The 25,105-nt window shown below is 40.0% G+C and overlaps 1 protein-coding gene across 6 annotated transcripts in view; it reads left to right on the forward strand.

Moving 5' to 3' along the window:
- The first annotated feature begins 3,536 nt into the window (after positions 1-3,536).
- Positions 3,537-25,105, forward strand: part of PIP5K1B (phosphatidylinositol-4-phosphate 5-kinase type 1 beta) — a 281,846-nt gene continuing 260,277 nt past the window's right edge. For 2 of the 6 annotated variants that reach the window (XM_039836789.1, XM_039836768.1), the window contains exon 1: positions 3,537-4,027. The gene's annotated coding sequence lies outside the window, so the exon portion shown is untranslated. The remainder of the gene's footprint in view (positions 4,028-25,105) is intronic. The other 4 variants (XM_039836464.1, XM_039836386.1, XM_039836622.1 and 1 more) reach the window with 2 other exon arrangements.

Consider the following 25,105-nt stretch of genomic DNA (forward strand, 5'->3'; position numbering starts at 1 on the left):
CCCAGCTGAGTCCAGCTGACTCACAGAATCATGAGAAATAGTAAATGATGGTGGTTTTTGACTACTAGTTTTGGAATGGTTTGTTATGCAGCAATAGATCATTGAAACAGTGGCTTAAAATAGCAACCATATATGATTTCTAATGAATCTATGAGTTGGGCGGGTGATTCTGCTGGTCTGGACCAAGCCTGGCCAAACTCAGTTTGGACTTGCTTGCACCTCTGCAGTTAACTGAGGGCCAGCTGGTCAAGGATGGTCTCAGCTGTGATGACTAAGCTCTGTTCTACGGGGTCTTTCATCCTCCAATGGGCTTGTTCTCATGGTGATGGCAGAATTCCAAGAACAGAAGCAGAAATGCACAAACTTTTTAAAAAACAGACTTTCTTTTTTAGAGCAGTTTTATGTTCACAGCAAAATTTAGAGGAAGGTACAGAAATTTCCCACATATCCCCTCCCCCCACCCGCTTCCCACGCAACCTTCATCATTATCACTATCCCCCACCAGAGTGGTACATTTGCTACAATTGTTGAACCTATATTGACACATCATTATCACCAAAAGACCATGGCTCCCTCCTCTTAACTCCTGGCAAACACTGATCTTTTTACTGTTTCCACAGTTGTGCCTTTTCCAGATGCCGTATAGTTGGAATTACACAGTATGCAGTCTTTTTAGATTGGCTTCTTTCACTTAATAACATGCATTTAAGTTTACTTCATGTCTTTTCATGGCTTGATAGATATGTCATTTCTTTTTAGCACTAAATGATATTCCATTGTCTGGATGTATCGCAATTTATCCACTCACCTACTGAAAGACATCTTGGTTGTTTCTAAGTTTTGGTAATTACAAATAAAGCTGCTATAAACATCCATATGGAGGTTTTTTATGGATGTAAGTTTTCAACTCCTTTGGGTAAATACCAAGGAGCATGATTGCTGGATCATATAGTATGAGTATGTTTTGTTTTGTAAGAAACCGTCAAACTGTCTTTCAAAGTGGTTGTACCATTTTGCATTTCCACCAGCAATGAATGAGAGTTCCTGTTGTTCCACACCCTCACCAGCATCTGGAGTTGTCAGTATTCTGGATTTCAAAAATTTTAGTAGGTATGTAATGGCATCTCATTGTTGTACAAACATTGTTCAAACCTTCATTTACCTCAAGTCTGCTATTTTTCTTCTGGCCAAAGTAAATTATATGAGTGAGCCCAGAGTGAGAGGAGACTACAAAGTCAGAGGGAAAGGACCCAGATAAAGGGAGGTCATTATCTGTGGCCTTTAACACTATCAAATCTATAAAGAATTCAAGCATCTTTCTCAGGGGAGAAATAAATAGCATTATTAAGAATTTGGGCTAAAATCTGGTATCGACTGGAGAAATTATACTTGAAATTAAGTAAAACAATTAAACAAGTATTTTCTGATTTTAAATGTTTCCAAATTTTCTGGCCAAGTCACCATTGTTAGTGATATTGATCTTGGTTTATTTCCAATAGACAATGACTTTCCAGAATTCCTGTTTATAAATTTAGAGAGAGAATCGGGAAGAAATATCAGGTCTCACACTATATGGTCCCTTGTTCTATTAATTAATTCACAGTAATGATGATCTTAAGGCTCTTGGTAGAGTTGTTTAGAATCCCCTTAATAGAGTTAGCTCTGTAAATAGTAGTCAGTCTGCTTTGTGATTTCTCTCTAAAAACAAAGTTATCAGCATCTGTGCTTTACAGAAGGAAATCACTCAGGTTCTCAATGGAAAAGGAAGGCTATTTGTACACATGTATGTGTGCATCTGTGCATAATGTGTGTGACCACCTCTGGTATACTGTGATTTAAGTTCGGTTTTACCTGTGCTCACCTCTCCTGCATTCCCAGGAAATATTGAAAACTGACTTTGCATTTTCACTTATCGCTACTTCTCCGGGAAGCAAATTCATTTTCCACTCCTGAGATTTCAGAGCAGACATCTAAGGAGCAGAGAAGGGAAAACTAGGATTACCACTCCCAGGCAGCCTGCTGTACTTGCAGCGGTGTGCTGCTGCCCCCTACACAGTGGTTAGCACCAGACCAACCAAGGGGTTCTTTGATCTGTTCCTCTTTCCTCCACTGCCCCCTCTACCACCTCAAACTGAACTTTGATAATCTAGTGTTTCTGTTATTTACTGTTCAGGAATTGAATCAAGGAACTTGAGTTCTGGCCCTTGGGTTACTTAACGTCTTTGGGTCCTCGTTTTCTTTTCTGTAAAGTGAGCAAGTTGGGCTAGATGTGTGTTCCTGCTGAGTTTTGAAGATCTAGGATGCCAGAATAAATCAGATGCATGTCAAAGGGTTCTAAACAAGTGATCCCTTAAACTCCCAGTTATGGCCAGACACATCTGGAAGAAGGCTACAAAAATAGTCTAAGAATAATAGGTATTTGTGTTGCCAAGGAGTTATTGCACTCCATTCTGAGCTGATATTAAACCATAACAAACTTCCCCAAGGCGGGGGTGGGGGTAGGAGGTACAAAAAGATTTCACCATGAAAAGAGGTGTTTCATGTACTGAGAACTATGAGAGTATACTTTCAAACAAATTCATTTTGGCTCGCCAAGCCAGCGATATCTGAGCACAAGAACCATGAAATGATGATCTTCCTCGGACAGAATGTATACCAAGTTTTCCATCAGTGTGTTCTGCTTGTTTGTTTTTTCAACAAAGGTAAAGTGGAAGGAAGTTATGAGGGTGAGAAATACCACTTGCTTCGATTCATCTGGGAAAAATTCGCAATCTTTTCGGTTCCTATTAAGTAAATTTAGCTATAGCTTCCATGACAGCATTTTTTTTCCGAGAGAGTCCTTTAGATCTGGCCCTTGCCCTCTCCGCAGCTAGACTGACATCAGGAGACATTACAAGCGCCCTACGCCCACTCAGACCTTAGTCTGATTTAGCCCCCATCTGCATCACAGCTTTACGTACCTCCAGACTTTTCTCTCCTAGGTCTTCCTTGCCCACCTACCCCTACCTGTTGGGTAGGTCTTACTTCCTGGGAACACCTGCTGTCCTTAGAAAGGGAGGCACCATAGCCTTGGAATCCTAGCCTGTCCCTTCCTGGTGGGGGGAGAGGCATCTGTGCTTAAGTGCGGGCTTGGTCGCCAGCGGAGTCCAGCGAGCAGGGGACCAGGCGTTGCAGAGTTCAACCACCTAAGGAAGGGGGAGCCCTAAGCCAAACACAGCCCTGTTAAGCGGGGACGCGGGACTCAGAAGCTCCGGGAAGCCTTTGGCTAGCTCTGGAGCCTTGGAGGAACCAGCCAAATCCAGGGGCTCGTCCCGCACCTCCGTCCTGGGTACCAGCGGCGGGACAGAGAGCCTTGTGCCCTTGTACCGACTCGAGCGCTCAGTCCTACTGAGTCGGAGGCTCCCGCCGCCGCTGCTGCAAACCGGTCTGGCTTCCCTGCAGGGCGTGCGGGATGGAGCAAGGGGGTGGAGAGAAAAGGGGAAGAGCCTGGGCGGCCGGCGGGCGGGGCCTGCAGCCTCCCCCAGCCGCGATAGCCGCCTCTCAGCCTGCTCTCTTTGCGCCTGGCACGGACTCGGGCGCGCACTGCGCCGGGACCCGCGCCCCAGCCTGGGAGCGCCGCTGCTCCTCCGCCCCGGAGCGCGGCGCAGCGAAGCTACGCCGGGCGGCGGAGCCTTTCAGAGCGGCTGGGGCTTTGGCGGTCGTTCGCTGCTCAGTCTGGCCGGAGGACTGGCGGGGAAGGAAGGGGAAAGCGGGGACACACATTCGCCGCGGCGCGCGCGCATTGCATACTCGCAGCCGCGCGCTCCCGCCGAGGCGCGTCCGGGGCGAGTTTGGCCCCGCGGCTCCGGCCCCGGCACCTGCCCACTGTCCGCGCAGCGCCCGACCCCGCCCCCGGCCCTGGGTTCCCGCGGCCTCTCGTCTGCACTGTTCCTCCTTCGCCCGTGGGTAGCAACAACATCCCGATAACTTGCAGACTGTGGAGCAACTGGTCTCGAAAGCGGAGGCGCCCTAAGGCTGCCCGAGTGAGGTAAGTTTCCTGCGTGTCCCCGGCCCCTCCTCCCTGGACCCTCCTTCTGGACTCGGGCTTGGGGGCTCTGTGTCTCTGAAGAATCCTGGCGGTCTCTACGCTCCCACTTTATCCAGGTTGTGCTGGGGGTAGGGTAAAGGGGGTGCGCGTGGCCACTGAAACGGGACCCTCATTTCGCTGGGACCACGGCTGCGCGTTCCCCGTGGGCACCCACCCGCTCGCCACCTGGGTTCTCTCGGCTGCAGCGACACTCGGGGATCATGCTGGGTACACTTAAGCAGGAATCCTCTCTCTTGTTTGGGAGAACAAGCTGAGTTTGGTAGCAGCAGGAGAGATCTCCCACTACCACCATTCCCGTCCTCCTTTCCCCCCGGTATTAAACTTGTTAGGAGCCCCTGGGTTCTCAAGAGGGGCTTTCAGTTCGGTGTTCTGGTGGTTTCTGGCACCGGAGCCGGATTGAACAGGTGCGGTACGGTTCCAGCCTAAATGCTGCAACATACTTCTGCGTTTCCCCCGCTTCTCTCCCCCAGCCCCGTCAACGTGACGCTTCAACAGCTGGGGCGGAGGGTGGGAGTGTGGGGGAACGGAGTTGGAGAATGCCAGGGTTTTCTTTGCCAGGCCGGTGCTAGAAGTAGGCAAAACAGAAGACAACAAACGTCTGCTTATCTGCTCGTCTATGCAGATGAGCTTGTTGTCATTTCTTATCCCTCCAGTTCCTTGTCTCTGTTGCCTAGTGTGGTTGGGGTAGAAACCTGTTCCAGCGAAGTTGTTTGGGTAGGCTGATGAATCCTTTCATCTTATCTAGTGAAATCAGGACTCTCAACAAGGAAATGCTAGTTACTCTGATGCTTTTTAAAGGCAGAGTGTTGCAGCCAAAATACAACCTTCCCCTCTCCCCCGTTTTTCTGTGACATTCTCAACATGCTGGAGGCCCTAGCTCTAAGGTGAATGACCCTTGAGGGACCCATTGGGTCTCAAAATGTGATAGTCTCCTGCAAAGAAGAAGCGCCCCCCCATCAGTACTCCTGAGCATCGTTTTGGGAAACCCCTGTTGCCCCTCTGGCCAAGAGCATCCACCGAGGCTTCTCTCTTCTGTGGAAGGCTGGTGTTCTTCCGTCAGAGTGGAGGAAAGCTGAAGGGTTGGTTTCATTACCTCTCTAGTGTGATGAAGTAGAACAGTGTTCATGGAAGCTTTTTTCAGAATATTTCCAGCTGAAAGGAGGCCTTAGGAAAAGAAAGGAAAAAAAAAAAAACCCTTTCTCAGCCAAGTTCATGCCAGTGGGAAGTTGAGTAAGCATCATGCATGATCACAGGCTGAGGGAAATGGTGCATTCTGTATACAGTAATGTGAGTGAGACTATTGAGAAAGCTGTTTAAGTCTGAGACCGATGTATAATGTCTTGCTTGAGAAAGAAAACTGTTAAACACTGAATGATTAAACTGCGTTACATTTTTGTCCAAATTAAGACAAGGGATTTAGTAATACCTTAAACTTTCATCAGTGCCTTTCTATTTGTAAATGCTTTTCAGTGTTGTCATTTAATTCTGACCACTTCTGAGGGAGGCAGGGCAAAGATTATTAACCGCATATTCACAGGAAGAAGGTGAAGCTAATAGGTTCAGGGACTTAGCAAGGTAACAAGTGGCTGGAACTGGAGTCACAACAAGGTTCTCTGAAATAGCCCACACCACCACCGCTATCACCACCCAGTGTTGGTTCTGTACTTGTATAATGTTTTTACGATGGCCAGAGCTTCTGCATTGTGGTTTGCAAAGTCTCACTGTGAATTACTGTTCACACATGACAGATGAGGATACTGAGGTTTAGACAAGAGATGGGGGTTTTCCATGGTTTCATGGCTAATCCGGTGGAATTTACAAGTCTAGAACTCAAAGCTCCCTATGTCTAGTCCATTGCCTTGTGGATTATGCCATTGTTCCACTTCTGATAGCAATTGGGACACATCACAGATGCTGCAGTATACTAGGGGCTGATAAGCATGCCTGCTGGTGACCTCGGTTCTAGTTCTGGCACTATATTTGTATGACCTGGGCCAAATCATATCACCTCTGAACCTTAAGTTTCCCACATATAAAATAAGAGGTTTGTATCAAATTACCTCTCTAGTTTTAGCATTCTAAAATTCTTATCATTATATTTGTAATCCAATGTTATTTTCTCTAGAGGAAAAAAAGCTTTTAACCCTGTATTAGCTAAGAGATTTAACTAAGTATCTATTCCACCTATAATTTACTCCCCCCACCCCCCACTTCACCACAAAATACTTAAGGGAAAGAAAATTCCAAGTATAGTTTAGCTCAGCATCTGTATTGTTTTGTATTACTCTTAGACTTGGAAATATTCTGAGGGGATGAACTAGTTTAAAATACATGTCAGGATTTACTTGAATCTTCCAGACAGTCGACTCCTACCTTTAATTTTTTTTTAGCTTTGGGGTTTGCATAGGGTAAGTACTCATTAAATAGCTGCTGAATGAAGGAGATGAGTGAAATCACTCTTAAGGAAAACACATGCATCTCATCATGTAAATTCCCAACATCTGGTAACCCATACGATCATTTACCTACAAGAGGTATGCCTCCTGAAGCTGGCAGGTACAGGTGCCCATTGTTGTTCTCCTTCCTGAATACATCATATAAAGAAGTTTTTTCTCCTTGTAGACAATAAACTCATGTCATCTATGCCATACTCTTGCTCACCTCCCTCCCCTTAGTAATGTGTAGCCCATTGAAAGATATATTACTAGAAGCTGACTTGTGCTATTTGATGAAAGTTTGTCTTGAGAGAAACCAACCACTCTCTTTTTATATTTGAGTAAATTTTAGCAGATGCTTATACCAGCTCGTGGTTTCAGAGGGGAACCTAATTAACAAACCCAACCTAGTTTCTGTTCCCATTAAGAATCCTCTTCTCTTTCTACCCCTCCTTCCTGTATATTGAAAAGTAGTGTTTCTATGTTTACAAGAATGATGACAAAGAATTAGAATGGGTCTTAAATATTATTAACAGATCCAGCCATTAGGGATTGAGGTGTATTTCTTTCTAATAGAGAATTCAAATATTAACTAGTTCAAGCACTCTCACCTTTTATGGGTAAGACGGCTGAATTGTCTTGCTCATGGTCACACAGATGTTTAGCAGGAGGACTAGGGCTAATGTGGAATTCTTAAAAAAGGTTCATATCCAGGGTTGTGCTTGGGGTTTTATGGTGAAGGTGCAGTTTTGACTTTTAGATGTCATAGAGATTAACAGAATACTTGTGTTTACCAGCAATTATTAGTGAGGGGTCACATATTTAGTATTTATATTTTTAAATTTTCTTGTCCAAGCAGATACCATTAAGGAGAAAATGTTTGTCTGATTTTATATATTCACTATGTTTCTTTTGGCTTAAATAGATCACCAGACTCAGTGCTTGGAGACATGGAACTATTAGAATAGAAATACAAATGTATGCTGGTTTTCCAAGCTTCTCTTCCTGGTAAATAAAGCCAGAAGCCAAAGGTGGCCTTGTCATACAGCCAGTAAAATCATAAATATGTATACATTTAATTTGCATTTTGCTTTTACTTCTGTTAAATGGTGAGTCAGAACAGTTACTATCCTGGAAAAATCATTTTTTTTTCTTATGGCTAGAGCCTTCATTAGTTTCTCTGTAAAACACCAAGTCCTAAATGTATTTGTCGTAGAAACATGTTTTCTTTGTATCAAGTACATTAACTGGAGTTAGAAGGAGTCTTTTTATCTTTTAGATGCTACCCAGTTAGAACTGTACATTATATAGCTCAGCTGTTCATTTGTGGACTTATCTACGGCAAGTAGATAATTTCCCTAAATGCCAGGGAAATCAGGGAGGAGAGAGAGTTGGGCTTTTGTTTAGTATTTTTCTTTTTAAAAATAAACTTTAATCTATTGATAAAATTTTTGAACTGTACCATATAGTAAACAATTAGATGCTGTTGATGAAATGTTTTATTCAGTTGGGTTCCTTTCAGTATAAAAGATTAGGCCAGGGAAAGCAGACTTGATTTTGTGTTTCCCATCATGAATTTTATCTACTTCTAAATTAATCACAGGCCTATTAAGGAGACAATGATATAGGAAAACATGATAATCCTATCCAAACTATGATACTCTTGGGAAGAATTGAAACATTGATAATTGAGACATGGTTACATGTTTAGTCAGCTGGCAGTACCTTGGTGTTCCCATTTTAAGTTAAGACAAACCTTTATTTGAATGGACAACTCCATGAAGTGTGTGTTCTTGTATAAAGTCTTCTGTGTTGTTTATGAGGCTGAATAATCAGTGGGTGTGCTGTTTGTTTGAGGGAGTTTGCATAATGGGTGAGCAGTAAGTTCTTGAGACTTCTTTTCTCTAGGATTTTTTAGAAAGGCAGTTGTGAAATTGTAATGAAATATAAAGCATTCTGTGCAGTACTGGTCCCAATAAGCTGGGCATGTCTGTCCTTTAGTTGAGGTACAGGCAAGGGTTGGAATCCAAACACTAGGGCCCTAGGGAGTATAATTAACTTGAAACTAAAGTTCCGGGACTAAATACAGAACTGTAGAAAGTTCAACCATTTTGTAAGAAACAGGTGATGTTTAAATCTTTGGCATTCAGTAATGCTGAGCAAGGGGTTTGGGAGGAGGACACAGTTATAGCTAGCTAGCTAGCCATAAAAATGTATTTTTGTTTCATAGCATGGCACAAGAAATTCAGTAGATTAAACATGTTAGGTAGTGGGTTTCAACATTTAATACACTTCTTTTAAAAAACAAAAACAAAAAAAACTATGCCCATTATCGTGATCTTTGGATTGCTGGGTCATAACATCTATTAATAAAGGAAACCAAACAGCGGCAATCAAAAGAAGTAGTACTGCAACCTGCTTGGGTGGTTAAGCACATCATAGGTGTTTAGCTAATACTTGTCAATGGAAAGAGGTAGCATCATGTTTTATTTATCTTTGTACTTTTGGAATTTATCACTGTGCCTTGCAAGTGGTCTGGATTTAATAAATGTGTATTAAACAATGTATACATCCAAATGAAAATCACTCATCAAAACCTAAGATGTTTCACAATTATTCTAATAATTCCATTATTTTCCGGACCATTTTAGAAATGTCAGGTAGGCTAAAAGACACTAGTTTAATCATAAGTGGTATTTACTCAACAGACTTCTGACCTTTTTTAACCATCATGCCTAAAAATGATTCTTTTATTTCTCTTAACAGAAATGACAATATAAGTATGAACTGTGTTACTCTTTTTATTATTTATAAGTACCAGCTAAACATATTTTTAAAGCACCCAAGGTGGCTTAGTAGTGAGTTTGGCTCCAGGTACGCAGACACAGATGGACTTTAAGTACCTCTAAGTGAATCAGTTTAAATGTCACCTCCTCTTGGGGCCTTCTCTGATCATCTAACCAAAAGGGGACCTCCTTCATATGTTTTCTTAACTTATCACAATGGATACTGATATATTTATATATTTCATTTGTCTTTCTGCCACCTCTGCCCAAACTTACACTAAACCCAAGATTATAAACTTTTTGAAGGCAAAAGTTATGACTCTTAAACTCTGCTTTTCTAGTGCTTGGCACATAGTAGGTGCTCAATAAATATTTAATGAGGGAATGAGTAAGTCCCTTCCATCCTGTCAAGATGAACTGAGCCACCATTTAGCTAACTCAAACCAAACAGGTTCAGCTGTGAAGACAGTTCTTAAAGGCTAGCGATGGCAGCTTCATGAGAATGACAACCAAGTCTTCTAGGAGGAGGAAACAACGTTTAGGTGAACAAATTCTGGCATGAGTATGAAGCAGTATCTCTAAAGTGTTATTCATTTTCATTTACTCAAAAATGAATAGTAGAGAACAGATAAGTACAAATTATCAAGCATAAAACAAAACATTCCAAAACTATTAAAATGGAGTCTAAAAGTACTAAAATCATAAACATATGTAATTCTTAATTCAGATGCCTGGGTGATAATATACAAGGCAAATCCTATGACACTTCAGGTAAAAACTTCCCAGCCTCAGCTGGCTTTTCTTGAACTGTTAGATGCATCATTATCCCAATACCAGGGAAAAGGTTAGCAGGTGTGGCTCTTGGACCAGCAGCAGCATCACCTGAGAACTTGCTAGAAACACAGATTTTCATACTATATCCCAGGCCAGCTGAATCAGAAACTCTGGAGATGGAGTTCAGCAACCTGCATGTTGACAGGCATCTAGAAAATTCTGATACATGCTCAATATTGGCAGGAAATGTTAAATTGGTTGCTCAAAGTATTTGCCTCCTGAAGTGCTTGGTATTCCCTGGTGAATCCCAGGGTGTGTGGAGAGGAGGATGCAGTCTGCCTACCCTGCCAGAAATACCACAGGAGAAATAAAACCGGTCTTGGTTTCTCTCAGCCACGTGGATCACAAGAAAACAAATGCATATGACTGGATTGGGTATTTATGACTTTCGATAGTCCAAAAATGTTCTTGATAGTCGCTGGCCTTGCCAAGTGATGGGTACTCCCAGGGCTGGGAGATAGACGAGGGTATGTGGGTAGTGAGGGTAAGACATGCTCCATGTATAACTTATGTTTGGGTGTCACTTCAATAGGACACCAGGTGAAATGATGATTTCAAGAGCTAGTGGTTGTCTTGAAAGAGGAGACAGTGGTTTACTGATAGTTCTTGGAATATTTTACGTTAGTTTAATATGCTAGCTATTAATAGACCCCTTCACCAGGAGAGTACCACGTGCTATGGGGTATGCAAAATGTATGAATATGATTCTGGCTCTACTTTGCTGAGAACTTACTCTATTCTAGGCACTTCTCAAGTGCTGTTTCTTTTTGTCTTCACCATGCTCCTGAAGGTGGAATGCAGCATCTTGGACAATAGAGAAGGGAATGGAAACCGAGTCAGGTTAGGTACATGCTTATAAGCTCAGAGCCAGTAAGGAATGGTTCCAGCCCTGGCTTTTCTGATTTTAAAACCCACACTCTTTTCTCTGCTTCATGCAGTTGCACCTTGAAATGTAGTTTTGGGAGAAGAGTTTTAAAAAGGAAAACATAAGTGAGCTTAAAATTTATATTTATGAGCTCTAGATTACATAATTGACATTGTACTTCGATATCTCAAATGCACCTCAAATTCTACATAACCAACACCAGAATCATAATCTGTCTCTCATACCTGGTCCTCTTGAAGAGTTGCCTAGCTCTGTGATGGGTACCACTCACCACTACCAGGCAGGAAGCAGAGTCTTGGGAGCCATCTTTGACCCCATCCTTTTTATCCACTGTACCTAATCGTTCACCCATTTTTACTGATTTTGCTTCCTGAATATGTCCCCCATCCATCTGCTTTTCATCATTTCTGCTGATTCTGTGCTAAACCAGCTTCTCTTCTCTCTGCTGGATTCAAGCCATAGCCACCCTGGGCTCCCGAGTCCATTCTGGCCCTCCTCTAATCCATCATCCATGCTGTAGCCAGAGCAATTGAGATAGCTGAGAAGCCCTTAGACTCTGTTGGATCCTTACCTCCCACACCCAGCTCAGCCCTCACAGAAGCAGACACATTCCGGCCCCCCCCCGCCGCCCCGGGCTCTTCAGGTTGGTGGCCTTTTGAACTCTTGCACAACCTCTGAGGACTTCCTCTTCCAAACAGCATGCCACTCAGATGCTTTTGCTCTCCGAGAGTGCACTCAGGCCCACAGTCATAACTGGAATTGGCTGCTCTTACAGACACAGGGTGAAGTCTCGTGTGGCTCTAGGGACCTGTTCAAGCCACCCCAAACCCCAAGGTTTTAGAGTGCTCTGGGAGTCTCTGAGGTGCACGCACTCATTCTAACAGGAACCAAAGACTGCTAATTAGATAAGAAGAAAGCAGTTGTTGAGGAAGGAGTTAGTTGGGGGCTAAAAGCATTATCTTTGACATTCTAGTTGTCTTTAGGATGGAATAAAAAACAGGAGTGTGGGATCCTGCAGCACCCAGTTAATATAAATTGGCCTAAGCTAAGCTTGCATTTAATTTTTGCACATGGCTTTTTCAGTTACTTATTGTCACTTGAACTATAAATAAAAGAGAAGTACCAAATTGTCTTAGTCAGTTTGGGCTGCTATAACAAAGTACTGCACACTAGGTGGCTTATAAACAACAGAAATTTATTTCTCACAGTTCTAGAGGCTATCAGTTTGAGATCAGGGTGCTAGCATGGTCAGGTTCTGGTGAGAACCCTCTTCCAAGTTGCAGATTTCCAACTTCTCATTGTATCCTCATGTGGTGGAAAAGAGGGCAAGAGTGCTCTCTGAGGTCCCTCTTACAAGGGCACTGATCCCATTCATAAGGGCTCCACCCACATGACCTAATTCAAGGTCCTACCTCCTAATACCATCACTTTGGGGGTTAGGATTTCAACATAAGAATAAGTGGGTGGGGTGGGGGAGACACAAACATTCAATCCATCGCACAATCCTTTGTGGCTAAGTCAGTGTCCTTTAAGAAACACATTCTAGACTGTAACCCAGTGTAGACATAGACGTATAAATAATAAATATATTTAAAATAAAGGTTTCATGGAGCAAGGTTTCATGAAGCATGCTCTGGTTATTTTCTGAAACATTCCTTCCTACCTCCAACCTCTACCGAACACTGGTCACGATCCACCAAATTGACTTTACTCCCCAGAGATGGACTGAGATCTATAATTTGGAAAGCACGAATCTATTCTATCATCTCCAGTGCTGCCTGTGCAGAAGCCCAGGTCAGAGTCATGTCTTTGTTACGAAGATGACCATGACTCCTCCTCCAGTGCTCTTCCCACCCCTGTGTGTTCACCGAGGGTCGTGAGTTAAAAACTACCTGAGTCTCCCTGCAAAGTTTTAATTTCTGTCAAGAAAGCATTGTGAAATTTTGAGAGTAGGCATCTGATAAAGTTGGGAGAAAGTAACTCAGAAGGCCGCTTTGTCTATTACACAGGATAAATAAGCTACAGTGATGAAACATGGCCTTTAAACTGGGGCATTTCTATATTTTTTTCATATAATACCCTACAGTTCATACTAATTTATTTTAGCAAGAACCTAAATACTATAGGGAAAAAATAACCTCACTTTAAAAATATGTCAAGAACAATTTGACAGCTTTTGTTTTCCTGACTGAAATTCATTGAGACATCAAGCCTGTCCATTTTAACTGGCAATTCAAGCACACGATGTAAGGAGCTTAAAACAAGAGAACTCTTGACTGCTCAGAACTTTTGGACAGGCTGTTTTACTTCTAGGATAAATTTTCTGGTTACTAAGGGTTTGCTTGTTCCTTTAGGGGTCAAAATTTATTATAGGCCACTTTTCTATAGACATTTCCTCAAAGTTGTCACAACCTATTCTTATTTTTTAAAAGATTATACAGAACACAGTGTGTCCTTTTTTGCTATAATAAAGTGATAGCTTCTGATTCCATTCAGGGATGCGGGGAACTTCTGAACAAAAAGACCCCACTTTGATGTCTTTGAAAATCTTATCTGCCCTTTCTTGATTTAATTTTGGGGGAAGAGGTACTATTTCTTTGACTTTCAGCAGTGATAGCCCCTTAAACTCATTGTTTGCTGTTGAGAATCTTGCGACCTTGGGAGGCAAATAACATCCACATTGTCTGAATTGTGTTTCTCAAATACATTCGTATTATACATTGAGATTGAATTTTTTTTTTTTTAAGCAAAAATGAAGTTTTTGAGGGAGGGCCTCAAGAGTTCTATCTGTAAAACAAGCAAGCTTTAGTTCTTTCTCATTCGCTTAATTCTTTGGCCAATAAAGAGCATGTTTTCCTTATGCTCTGTTTTTGGGTTCAGATAAAGTGCTACCTTTTAGACTGACATATTCATGATTTCTTTTTTTTATATAAAATATTTATGTGTTTACTACATTATTGTCTAAAGCACACTTTCATAGACTTTTTCATTTCACTTAAACAGCCTGGTAATTTATGGGTGATTTGGTGGCAGTTTCATTTTTAATGTTTTATGCCTTGAGAGGTTATAGATTACCAAAGATATTTTTCTTTCCATTGGAGAAATTGCATAGAAAAATTTTTCCAAGTTTCCTGATATTCGTCTTCTATTTGGAAAATGAATTTTAATACCCACAGTAAAACAAGTAAAGTGACTATGAAGCTTTACCTTATTTTTAAGGAGCGATGTGAACTAGACTGTTCTTAGGCTTATGAATTCATTATATGGAAACAAACAAACAAAAAACAATAGCATTATTGCTTTGGCAAGCTATATTTAAATGATGCCCTTTCATTATTTTTCCCAAGACATCTAGTTTAGGCAGAGTGGTGAGGATTTATGGAAAATGGAGTAAGTAAGAAATCAGTCTTTCCTGCTAAGAGAGAAACATGACTTTTGTTTATATTTGTTTATAGAAAACAAAATGAAAATTCAGTTCTTAAGCTTTGTCTACATTTGGGCTTCATGATTTAGCTTTGCAGTTTCTCAGAAGCTCCCTTTCCTATGTGGCAATTTATAATGTAAACATGATGTATCATTTCATTTTGTGCAAACTTTATTTAAAGAATAGTCACTTCCAAATGTCAAAAGACTTCTGGAAGTGTTTTAGAACTGAGCATCCTACATTTGTGCCTAGCAGCTTTAGAGATGATCACCAGCACCCCCTGATGTTACATTGTTATTGGTTTCTTCATTGTCTGCCTTCTTCACTGGAAAGTCAAGTTCTACAAGGGGAAAGACTGTGTTCTGTTCACACTTGTATCCCTAGCACTTTGGAGAGTGTCCAGTGCAAAGATGGCTCTCAGTGAACATTTGTTGAATGAAGAATAATTTCACTTAGCTACAAATACCTTTTCTTCAACTTCCTAGTTCCCCTTTCCTTTTTAAAATGTCAGCAGCCTCTAGCTCGTAGTCTTACCACTGCTTCAAGTTCCTTTCCCAATGAGCAGCCTTGTTCATGGTCACATTTTAGACTTTTTTCCATCTCTTGCTTTTGGCCCACAGCATTTAGGACAATTTAATAGCTCATGCCTTGCTCTCTCTTAGCCACTCATCTGCTCTTGTCATCCCAACTCTTACCTCTATGAAAAATACCTCTATTACAAAATCTATACTTGTATCTGTTACCATTTCAAAATCTGAATCTATCTCCTTCCCCAAATTCTGAATTTTTATCAAATATCCTCATTTTTCCTACTTTTGAAATTTCAGCAGTCATTTTATTTTGCTTGTTTCTGTGCAGGCACAAAGTCATGAGGGATTCTTTTTAAAAAATGTTCTCTATTCTCATTTATATTTCCTCTATTAATGCCTCTTACCTGAACTATTATAGCAGCTTCCCAAACAGCTTCTATACATCCCTCCTGCCCCTCTTTAATCAGTTACAATACTTGCTACCAGAGGTTATAATTTTATCACTACTGTGCCCCAAAATTCTTAGATGCTTACTATTTCTGAAATCTAAATGCCTTGGTTTGGTACATAAGACCATCCACAGTCTGGCTCTACCTGACTATTCATCGCCGTCAGTGTTGTGATCATCATCTTTGTAGTAGTATATTAGTGACAGCAGCTACCATTTCTTAAATTCTTACTCTGTACTGAGCACAACACAAGAAGATATGAAGTCATAAAGGTTCTTAGTGTGTTTGGAGCTGTAAAATCTGATAATGGGTACGATGGGTGTGGGTGGAAAAAGATGGGAGCTGTTGGGGTGTGTTGGGACCAGACCATGACATCTTGTTAGATGAGCTAAAGAGTTTGAACTTCTGTTGGAGATGAGGCAACAACTGGAAGATTTTCACAGACAAGTGGTGAGCTCATGCTTTATGTTAGATCAGTAACATGGCTATAGTTTGGGCGAGGAATGAGAGGGGATAGGGGCTAGAGACAGGGAGACTAGCCAGAAGAGAGATGGTGAGAATGGAGAAAAGCGAGCAGATTTGAGATTTAGGGAGATTTTATAGGAATTGATGACTACTTCATATGATTTTTGAGGTGAAAAAGATAACTCTCTGGCTTTTGACTTGAGTAATTAGAGAGAAGAGGCAATATATACATGGTGGCAGAGGTTGTGATGACGCATCCAATTTTGATCATGCGTTTGAGATACCTGTGGATTATCCAGGTGGAGTGTAGCTGAGAGGAGAGAGGTCCATGATGGAGACACTAGCTGTGTTATGGTCATTAGTCTCTGAGCAATGATTCAAGCTATGGTAGTAGATGAGATTGAGATACCTGCAGGACATCGAGGTGGAGGATCTAGAAGGAATCTGTATGAGTGTGTGGATACAATGAGTTAGGCCTATTATGGAGACAGTGTGTTATGTTCTCTCGCCCATGATTAAAATCATGGGATTAAATGAGACTTCTCTGAAAAGGTTTGTAGACTGAGAAAATCATTCCCTGATCTTCATTTTCAATTTCATCTCTCTGTATTCCATTTTGTAGTCTTCTCTACTTAAGGAAACATCATCAGATTTTCATGACACCACATATATGCCACTGTCCTGCAAGGCTTCTCCAATCCCCACACTTGTCCAGAGTCATTACTCAGGCATACATTCCCTTTGGAATTCTTGCACGTATGACTCTTTTAGTGCTTTCCCTAGAATCTGACTTTTCATTTGTTCTCTGCTTATCTCTCCAAGCAGACTCGAGTCCTGACAGCTGGGACCATGTCTTCTCTCACTTCGTGTTTTCCACCCAGCCTCACAGCTCCAGTGTATTCTACACACTAGCCGCTCCTACTACTTTTTTTTTCCTTTTGCTATTTTATAAGCTAGATTATTTTAATGCTCTAATACCAAAAGCAATATATCAAAAATCCCAACATGACTGCATGAGCCTCCCACTACTTTTCAATTATTTTCTCCTTTAGAAGAATGAAGTTAAAAGATGAACAACTCAAAGCTCTATAAGGTTTTAAATCAGTTGATGTACCTTGAACTAAATTGAAAGTGCCTGCTTATGATATATTTGTAGCTAGAATGTTCTGTTTCTCATTTAAAAAATTAATTAACAAAACATTCCACAAAACCCATGCAGAATTCTTGTCATTTATCATTCTCACAATTTGAAACTTTCAGAGGAAGAGAATATATCTTTTGGCAGCTCCCCTACTATTGCTTATTGTGAGCAAAGTTTATCTCTTGGTTTCATTGGGTCAAATTTCCTGTTGTTTTTAAATGACATTTGCATACATTTGCACAGGCAGAGTCTGGATGCAGTGAGATCTCTGGTCCAAGAAGCAGGTATTCTGGCTTATCCTGCCCCTCTCCTGACACTTCAGTGACCCCTGGTCCTGTGGCTTGACCTCTTTTGTGCCTTTTTTTTTTTTCCCTCATCTGTGGAGTGAGAATCTATACATTGATTCCTGGCTTAGTTGAAAGGCACATTATGAGGCCAGATAGAATGATAGCCTTTGAGGTCCTTAGAACAAACACATCATGCACATTAGAGAATTTATTTCATAGGAATTGCAGAAGGAGGTCAGGCTTCAAATAGCCTCCTTTATAGGTAAAGCATGTAACATCTTCTGTGATGAGGCTCTCATAAAAGAAGATTCTCCTCTCCTCTCCCCAGAAGCCAAGGGTGCAAGTGGGATGCTTTGCTGAAGTTGTTCTGATCGGAGTTCAAGAACATACCCTCAACATGGATGAGGAGAGTAATGAACTTTTGTCTTTAAAAAGAGGTGAATCTTGGGTATAGAGGTTTGTCAAAGAAATCAAAACTCATGTTTACTTGTTAAAGAAAAGGAATGCTGGTGGGCAGTAAATAATTCATGTGCTGGAATTCAAACTAGGACACGATGCTCAGTGTATTAAACAAGTTCATTGCTTATTCAGTTTAGATTGTATGGTTTGTGGTTGTTATCCTCATACCTCACAGAGTGTCTAATGTTATGCCTCTCATATAAAGATGTTCAGTGTTTCAGTTCCTATTGAAATGGACTAAGGGAAACTCCTAGAAGTCATCCAGAAAGCAATTTTATCACCTGTGGAATCTTTAAAGCTGTTTGAGATAAATTGGACAGTCCTCAAATGCTAATTAAACTTTTGATAATAATAGAAATATTTGTAGTCCCTGACCTCCCTGGCAGAGGAGTTTGACTGGAGTTAAAGTCATAGGTAATACCTGATCAAAAATTAGAGGAACTCATAGAGTTTAACACCATTGGCATAGGAGTCACAACATTGGATCAGTAGTATTGACATTGGACCTATAAGAAGAGACCAAAATCCTAATTCCTTACTTAGCCTGGCTGTGAGCATAGTGGCATAATCATAATTTGACAGGTGCCGTTTATTGGTTTTCTGCCCTTAGAGTCAGCCTATGTTCTAAGCATGGTGGACTTCATCATGCTTGCTAGATTGCAAATGGTAGCAACATCAGCAGAGTAAAATGATAGCTGATAGAATTTGGGATGTGGAAGCAGAGAGGAGAGGGTGCTGCTAATATTCTCATCTCCTAAAATGGGGAAGTAAGATATAGTCATTAAAAATCTGTGGAATTCCAGAGTTGTTATGCCTTCTTGCATTCCCACCAGTGGCATATGAGAGTTCCAGTCGCTCCACATCTTCATCAACACTTGGTGTGGTAAATCACTTTTGTTTCAGATCTTTCAGTAGGTATATTGTGGTGGCTCGTGTTGGTTTTAAACTGTTTCCCTAATGGCATTGAGCATCTTTTTAGGTGTTTATTTGCCATCCTTATATGTTCTTTGGTGAGGTGTTAAGCTCATGTGTTAATTCTAGCAATTTTTATAGCATGCATAGATTTTTTTAATGTAGATAATTATGTTGTCTGTGAAGAAAGACAGTTTAACTTTTAAAAAAAAGTTGTCGGTAACAGATTTACGTACTTAAAATTACAAAGGTAGTGAACAGAGGAATTAAAACAATCATGTCAAGTTTTGGGTGGAGGCTGGGGGGTGGGCAGTAGGAGGAAAGTCCCTGTTAAGAATTAAGAAATTAAGAAAACAAGAGATTTAAGTATATTGTCAAGAGTAAAGTATATAACCACCAAGAGACCAAAACAGAAAATTTTCGGAATGGTTGTCCTTGGGGAAGGGAACTAGTGACAGCAACAGGAAAATTAAGAAATGACTATTCTTACAAAGTCCTCTATATCATTTGATATATTACTTTATTATACACATTTCTTTGATAAAAATAAATCATTATTATATTGGTAATTAGAACATAAAGATGAAAAGCACCATGAAGTAACTAAAATGGGTAGAAGGCAGAAGCTGAATATTATGAAATAAGAAAGACTGGGGAAATAGTCTGTGTATAGAAAGTTGTGTAAAGGAAGGAAAGTCCCTAAAATGACAGTCATTGCTGATGATTATCTAACACTTATTTGAGTGCTTACTACATTCTACATACTTTCTAAACAATAAACAGGCATTAATTTGTTTAATATGCACAACAACCAATGGAATAGGTACTATTATTATCATTTTATAAGTGAGGAAATTGTGGAGTAGATATAGTAAGTCCACTATTTAGGCGACCCAGCCACGTTTCAAAGCCAGGGTTCTAAGTCCAGAGCTGTCTCTCTTAGCTATGATACAGTGTTATGTCTCATGGTAGGACAGTAGGTGTGACACTCCACAGTGCATACAGTGCATGCCCGTTGATCCTAAGGTGGCTTGACTTGTTCTCAAAGACTATCTCCTAAAGAGGTATAGTAGTCCTCCTTATCCACAGAAGATAAAGTCCAAGGCCTCCAGTGGATGCTTAAACTGGTTAGTACCAAACCCTATATGTACTTCTTTCCCCTATACATACATGCCTATGATAAAGTTCACTTTATAAATTAAGCACAGTAAGAGAGTAACATCAATAAATAATAAAGTAGAACAGTTATAACAATATGCTGTAATAAAAGTTATATAAATGTGGCATTTTTTTAGCAAAATAAGGCTTAATTGAATACAAGCACTGTAATACCATAACAGTCGATCTGATAACTGAGGTGGCTACTAAGTGGCTAATGGATGGGGAGAGTATACAGCGTGGATACTCCAGACAAAGGAATGATTCACATCCCAAGCAGGATGGGGCTGGACAGCATCCGATTTCATCAACTACTCAGAATGGTGCACAATTTAAAATTTGTGAATTATTTCTGGAATTTCCCATTTAACATTTTTGGACTACTGTTGACCATGGGTAACTGAATCCACAGAAAGCGAAACCACAGATAAAGGATAATCTTAGTTCATTCTTAGTTCACAGATAATCTTAGTTCATTCATAATTCAACAGATATTTGAGTGCCTACTAACCTGGTCCTAGGTACTAGTATTATTCCTTTCTAGTAGAAGAGGTCAATTATAAAGAAAAATAGATAAGTTAATGGAAGATGTTATAGAGAAAAAATAGAGCAGGATAAGGAGTGGAGTGATGGCAGTGGTGTGGGAAGAGTGTTATTTTAGAAAGCGAAGTTAGGGAAGGCCTGTCTCTCTGAGGGGAATACACATGAACATTGTCTTAGCTTGGGCCGCTGTAACAAATATACCACAGGCCGGATGGCTTAAACAGCAAACGTTTGTGAAGGTGCCAACAGATGTGTCTGGTGAGGGCCCACTTCCTGGTTTGCAAATGACTTTCTTCTCATTGTATCCTCACATGGCAGAGGGCAGAGAGAGGGGACACAAGCTTTCTTATGTCTTTTCTGGTAAGTGCACTAATCTCATTCACAAGGGCTCCACCCCCTCATGACCTAATGACCTTGCAAAGGCCCTACATCCTGATACCATCCCATTGGGGGTTAGAATTCAACAAAGCAATTTCAGGGGAATGCAGATATTCAGTTCATAACAAACATAGATCTAAGCGATGTGGAGAAGCAAACTGTTCAATATCTGTTGAATTATGCTAGGAAAAGCATTCCAGGCTGAAGGAAGAGTAAGTGCAAAGCCCTGAGGTAGAGTTCCTTTGGCCCGTTTGAGATACTCTGCAAATGGCCGGAGCTGAGGCAGTTGGGGGAGTACTTGTGGCCAAGACAAGTGAGCATCATATACTTAATAGCGACATTTTATTTTTAGTGTTGTTAGAAGCCAGTAGAGGGTCGAAAGAAGGGAAGGGACTTCAAGAACTTCCTGCATTGTATGTCATGAAGAGGCTGTTTTCAACTCAAGTTTCAGAAGCTGAGAGCATTTTGCTGGTCGGTGAAGGCTAGAATGAATGAACTGCTAGGGAAGTCAGGTCCTCTGTGAATAAGGGAAAGCGCTTGCATTCAGCACACTAACATGTACCTTCCTTAAAGGTGATTTATTCGCTGGGGCAATAACTAAGTTGTGGCTACATGGAGATGCTAACTCATGGCACTGTTACTAATTGCTTCCTACATTTAATGAAGTTGATATGTTTAACCGCCATTAAAACATTGTCATTCTTGGCTATAAAGTAAAAATTGCAAGGATACGTTAGGGGACTGGTGTGGGGGTGGTACATAAGGACAAGTAAGGAATTTTGAAGGAAAGGTTTATGAATTTAAAATAGGAGTAAAGGGGGTTAAATATTTGCTAACAGAAGGAAATCTAACTTTGGATAGTGAACACTAAATGCAATATATATACGACATACTGTTGAATTATACCCTTAAAACTTATTTGATTTAATGTCACCCCAATTATTTTTAATTAAAAAATTTTAAGGAAAATAAACTATTTGGATAGAGGTACTAAATATCCAAAAATCTTTATCTTTTTATAATTTTTTTATTTGCTTGCTCAAAATGTATGTTTCCTAAATGATCATTAAAGAGTAGAAGTAAATCCTTAATTTTTACTATCTAAGCAAAGTACATTTTGATTTATTTCTGGAAGATAGTAAGAATCTCTGATTAAAATATAAAAGGAAGATAATTTCTTAACGTGTCTAATTGTTTTAATAAATTATGTTAGAACCAATAAAACTAATACTTTTAAAAAAGCAATGAAATAGAGAAAATATCTGTTATCTATACATACACACATACAAGTTAGTGTCCAGAATACGTAAGGCATTTGTATAATTATGTCACAACTAGTCTTTATATGGATAAATGGCCAAAGGTTAAGTACCCTCAGTATTACAACATAAGACCAATGTGTGCAAAAATAATTATCCATAGTAATGATGAAAGAAATGCAGTAAAGTAAACTGAGACTTAAAAATAAATAAGTTACAATATTGATATGGCTGTGTAGAATTGGAAATATTTGCACATGATCAGTTACATTCAAATTATTACGTACTTCCTGAAGAGTAAAACAGTATTTAACAAATCCATTGTACCGAATATGTCCTTTGATCCAGTAATTTCTCTTTTCAGGAGGAAAAAAATCAAAGGTAAAAAAAAAATCTTGTTAGGACACTGAATTTTAAAAATGAAAGACTAAAAATAACTTCATTGGCTAACATTTGGGATAATGATTAAATATACTGCAATAGCTCAGCAATATACTATTATTTGCAGATAAAATACTATGGAAAAGCCTATGTAAAATAACTGGGGAAAAATGTACAATATTATGAAAGACTATAATCAAATACACTGAGAAAGCAGAGAGTACTCTTGTACAATTTGCTTTGATGATTTTGCTTACCTTTTTATTGTATATTTGGTTGCACATAAATATGATATAAAGAATATAAAAAATATAATTCACATATGAGAGAATATCATAAGATGTAGAAAATAATATGCAAGGTCAACAAGATTTGGAGCACCTACTACTAACAGTCAGGAACTAGCATCGATTTTCAAAAAGTAAGCCATACTAGCAGATAAGATTTATATTCGGAAAAAAATTACTTCAAAAAAGGTTTTAGGTCTGTTTCCACAGCCCACATTCAATTCAATTCAATAAATAACAAATTTCTTAATTCTTAGCTGATGTCATACCTTAAGTATTATCATGTACAACTGAAGTCCAGAAAAGCAGAGAATTTCAGTAAGCCCGAAGAAGTCATTGGAATGGAATTTGACCTGGACTATGTTGCAAAATAACACTGTTGAGCTTGTCGCATCAGGTTGTATTGAAACTAGACAGTAAATTCCAAAGATATCATTGGGTCTTTAAAATGGATCCCACCTATTTCATGTATACACTAAGTACAAATACAAATCAACTAGATGGAAACAGTAAAAAGATTGCTTTGAATTTAGGATGTTCCTCCAATATGTTTCTCCTTTTCATGAGAAAAGATTATCCTTGAGATGATGCTAGACTGGGAGTCTTAGTTGAAAGCTGCTCATTGCTCAACCTTCAATCATTAACAAATCAACAGGTATAATCTCTGTAATCATCACTGCTAAGGAAAGTTACCTTTAGCACCAGCCTTTGGATTCTTTTTTTAATATGTGTAAAAATTTAGTTTCAAAGGTCATGTGTCATGTTCAAGTGCTGCTTTAGAATCTTAGAGGTTATTCTAAGAACTCTTGGTGTCTAAAACTTAACAGCAGTAATCATATCTGTTCCATCAATATGATTTTTGATACTCCAGATACCTGGATAGGATGTATATCCAGGGGATAGGATGTGTATGCAGGGGAGAGTGAGGAGAAGTGAACTTGACATTGCATCATATGCAGTGGACATGCATTGTGTACAAAAATGATCCAATAATCACTTTGCCCAGCAAAGAACAGCTTCTAAAATGAAGTTTGCCTACTTCAACAGATTTTTGAGAGGATTAATGAGATAAAGGAATACAGGTAGTAGGAACTAAGTAAAGCTTTTTCCTTTCACTTTTTATGAGCAAAGCTTTCTGTAAGGTCTGAAGGCAAAGGGATAACATTTAGAGGGAGGGGACATGGTGGGAAGACAATTGCAAAAACTAGGGGTCTTTATCCTCAAGGAATTTACAGTACATTAGAGAAGCCAGGCCTACACATTTAATTAAGGGAGGAAATGTAATTAAAAGAAGAGTGACAAAAGTGCTGAACGTGGCTGGAGTTAGGGTAAAAGCCAGCCTCGGGATTCCAAATAAGCCTCTGAGCTTGTGGTGTGTGCTGACTGTTCTCTCCAGATTTGCAGATAGGCTGGTACACAGAGCTAACACATGCTATGAAATTACTCTGAGAGTCCCACTTTAAACAGTGATAAGATGTTAGAATTATGCTCGTTGCTTTTGAAACTTGCCTCTCTTTCACTGTACTTCAGGAAGTATTTCATAATAAGCAAATTGCAACCCCCTTTTTCTTTTTGTAATGTGAATGAAAGGAGGATAGGAAGTGAGAGAGATGACTTTCAGCTTTTGCCAGCTCACCTTTATCTTCCAGGGACTTCTGTGTTTCTACCACAGTGTCATTAGTGGGTCTTCAGTGAGCTAGTCCCCATGTAGAATTGCTTCTAGAAGCTTCTGAAATCTTTCCCATGACATTGGAATAGTGAGGTGGAGGAGATAAGCATTTTATTTATACCTCTCTTATGAGACTTATCATCTTTCAGTGTGTATTTTCAGTTATTTGCAGTTGTGTCTTATCTTCCCTGCTGGACTCTAAGTTCCTTGAGGGAAGAAGGATCTCTTGTTTATTTTTTAATAAATAAAACTCTGTCCAAAGTAATTCCCTTTACTCCAAAGTCTTGTTGACTGATTGAATAACACAGATCACTTTGGTTTGTTTAATACTGCTATTCAAGAGATTCTGAAACTATTCATTTGTTATTTGGCATTTGAGATTCAGAGGAAATTCATTCTCTTACCATTTCTTTTCTAACTTGCACTCTGCTGGCATTTTCCCTTCAGTCTACCTAAGCATCAGTCACAGTGTATTTTAGTGTTCATTCAGATTGCTTTGGAAACTCAGGACTATGGCCATCAGAAGAGGAGGTACTGGTCTCAAATCTGGTAGCTAAACCAGACACTTGGATCTGGTAAACAGAAGGTAGTGGGGCCCGAAAGAAAAGAATATGTCTAGCAGATGTAGGAAGGCCAATGTTTTTCCTGGGCAAGGTTTCCTGGGAGTGCTCAGAGTTTAGTAGCAGCTGGCATAAACATTGCAGAGAGGTCTGCGTGCCCCATAGGCAAAGAGCA

This window comes from Pteropus medius, unplaced genomic scaffold (genome assembly GCF_902729225.1).
Source record: "Pteropus medius unplaced genomic scaffold, Ma_sr-lr_union100, whole genome shotgun sequence".
Lineage (NCBI taxonomy): Eukaryota > Metazoa > Chordata > Mammalia > Chiroptera > Pteropodidae > Pteropus > Pteropus medius.